The following is a 3,557-nucleotide window of genomic DNA, read 5'->3' as shown; positions in this document are numbered from 1 at the left end:
ATAAGTACACCACCGCAAAGCCTCTCATCGTTTACTGCCTGTCATGCCCTCTGCTGAAGGTGATACATCACTACTTCTATGAAGTACAACTTCAATACAGAACACCTTTGCAGCTGTGGAGGCACCTACAAGCACTGGTTGGTTCGGAGGACATGCTGATTTCCCTTGTGGACACTGGCTCTTCAAACTTCCCACTGAAATGCAACTTCAGTTACTTTCCCACTCTGCTGACACATTGGAATCTGTACTTCAGCTGGCAGATCAGGCATATTGTATCATGTGCCTCTACGGTTGGTAACAGTGCTCCAGTTGGTAGAGTTCATGTGCTACCTCCATTCCATCTGGTGGACCACCACTGGCATGTCCTACCCTGTCCTCTACCACTTCTCCTCCTGCCTCCTGGCTGACCTGAAATGCAAATCTTCGAATAGTTCAACCACATTACAGCCCATTCCTCATCCCACATACCCACTGTGCTGGTACCATGTGACACTTGGTGGCACGGCAAGGATCTATCGTCCCCCCTGTGCCTCCCTGAACTCAACATGGTGTTTTATTAAGGTACCATGGATGCTACAGGGAGCCATTACTCACATCAGTCATTCAACATGGCAGCTCCTCCCAGTGGCAGACTCTATGTCTCAGACTCCACCAGCAACCTCACACTTCTGGTCAATACTGGGATGATGCCAGCTTCATTACCCCCTCCTGAGCTCCATCGAGTCTTCTCCCTATGGCACTAGTTCTTCGCATAGCCAACAACTCCGACATCACTGTCCGCTGCAATGCTGACCTCTGCCTCCAGCTTATGTTAGAGCTACAATTCCCCTGGACTTTCTGTGTTGCCAATATGAATCTCCCAGTTCTCGGGATCAATTTCTTAAGCATTTCAGTCTCTCTCATGATATTCATTTGGTCACCTCACTCCATCACACACCAGTTGCATGCATTCCCAGCTTCTTTGCCCTTTCCTCACCATCACCTCTGGTGCAGTGTGATCCCCTTTTCTTGCACCACCTCCAAATGCTCCCATTAGACAGCTAACCTCATCAACTCATTAGCTGACCTTGTGACTCAGTACTGTGAGATCAATGCCCTCCACTCCAACAACAAAAACAACATCCTTCATCAGCTGATTGCCAATGCCAACCTGGTGTGTGCTATTCGCATGGTCAATGACCTCACCACTTTGCAAGCACTTCACATCATGAGTTCTGCTCCATGCCTGCTGCTCCTTCAACATCGACCATGCTTTATACAACTCAGCTCAGTGACATTCAAACTATCAATGTTTCATGTGATCAGTCACTTTCCTCTCATGTTGATACACATGTGTTCCCCACACATTGAAACTGCTCTCACTGGCATGATCACAAACATTACCTGCCATAGGTCATTCTGTACAGAAGTCCCTCCCATCAATTTGTAGGGCCCGATGCCTAACCTCTAAGAAATTTTGTCACACAAAATCAATCATTCTCTAACTCTTAAATGCCAGAAAAATACGTCCATCGGATAGTGATTGGTTGTCACCCAGTCACATAGTCCTTAAGAAGTGGGGGACTGATGACCTTAGCTGTTTAGTCCCCCTTAAACATCCCAACAACCACCACCACCTTAAGAAGGGTGGTTCATTCCAGCTGTGTGGGGATTATCACATGCTCAACGCTAATACCATTATGGACAACTACCCTATTCCTCACATGCAAAACTTTGCTCGACAACTCAGGGTGCATGATTTTTAGTGTGACTGATACCGCAAAGCATATCATCAGATCCCTAAGTACAATGACAACATACCAAAAAAAGACATCATTAGCTCACTAAGCTGTTTTGAATTCTGCTTTATGCCATACAGTCTCAAGAATGCGACTGAGACACGACAAATGTTTATTGACTATGTACTTTTTCCCCTGCTTTTTTGCTATGCCTATTTTGATAACTTTCTCATCTACTCCACCTCTGCCGAGGAGCATGAGCAACACTTAATCCAGATCCTTAAAGCACTCTCCAACCACAACGTGAAGATTAACCATGACAAATCAAAATTGCACTGCATTTGTGTTACCTTCCTCGGTCACACTTTCACTGCCGGGGGTATCCATCCAACTCTGGACCATGTCACATTTATCAGTGACCTGTCATTACCAGAGACCTCCCATGACCTGCAACAATTCCCCAGAATTGTACGTTTTTTCGGTGCTATATAAATCATGATGCTTCTCTCCAGGCCCCACTGACAGACACCTTGGTGAGCAAGATTATTTCTGGGGTGCAGAAAGTGCAGTAGTCTGACGACACGATCAATGTGTTCGATGCTCTCAAGACTGCACTCATGACCACCGTCACACTTGCACACCTGCTCACTGACATTTTTAAGATTCAACCTCTCTGTTTTTTCTCAAAGAAACTCTCCCCTTTTCATTGCAAGTGGTCAGCATTTGACTGGGAACTCCTCACATTCTATGAGGCCATGCAATATTTTCGCACGGACAGTGAAGGACGTGAAGTCACCATCTTCACTGATCACAAGCTGCTTGCAGATGTGCTCTGCACCCTGCCAACCATCTCCTCCCCCCCCCCCCCTCCAGCATTTCCGCCATTTGAACCTCATTAGTCAATACACCACAGATGTCCCCTACATCACAAGGGCTGACAACATTGTCACAGAGTACATGTCGCATGTGGGTGCCATTTCTTCTTCCTTGGACTAAGATGAACTAGCGCACCAGAAGACAGATGACCCAAACATTCAAAATGTGCAACAAGACACTACCTCTGCAGTGACAGTGAAATTGTGCTGTCTTCCTGGCTCTTCATGTACAGTGCTGTGCGATAACTGTATGGGTACTCTCCATCCGGTGCCAGTCTCCCTCCAATGTATGGTTTTTTCAGCCATTCAGGACCTAGCACACCTGGGAATTAAGGCTACTACACTCCTCGTGACAAAATGTTTTGTCTGCCCTGGAGTAAAAAACGACTATTGCTCTTGGATATGTGCATGCTTACCTCGCCAGCATAGCCAGATTGGTCATCACGCTTAACAATGACTATTTGAAATACTGACAGGAAGGTTCTGTCACATACACCTCGACCTTGTGGGTCCTCTGTGCTGTCTTCCTGGCTCTTCATGTACAGTGCTGTGCGATAACTGTATGGGTACTCTCCATCCCTTGGTGCCAGTCTCCCTCCAATGTATGGTTTTTTCAGCCATTCATGACCTAGCATACCTGGGAATTTAGGTACGTACTATCAGTCACTGATTATGCCATCAGATGGGTTGAGGTTGTTCCCCTCTCAGACATATCTGCCAATTCGAACACACGAGCCTCTGCACTACTTGGCTCTCTCACTTTGATTGTCCCTCTTCTATCATGACCGACCAAGGGAGACAATTTGAGTCACTCCTCTTTACCAGGTGACGCATCCTGTGCAGTGTCAACAAATGCCATATGACCGCATACACTGCCAGAGCAATGGACTGGTTGAGCGTTGACACCACAAACTTAAAATGGCCCTCGTGTGTCACTCAGGCTCCTGGTCAGAGGCCTTTCCAT

Source organism: Schistocerca nitens, chromosome 4 (genome assembly GCF_023898315.1).
Source record: "Schistocerca nitens isolate TAMUIC-IGC-003100 chromosome 4, iqSchNite1.1, whole genome shotgun sequence".
Classification (NCBI taxonomy): Eukaryota; Metazoa; Arthropoda; class Insecta; order Orthoptera; family Acrididae; genus Schistocerca; species Schistocerca nitens.
Note: the sequence above shows the minus strand (reverse complement) of the source record.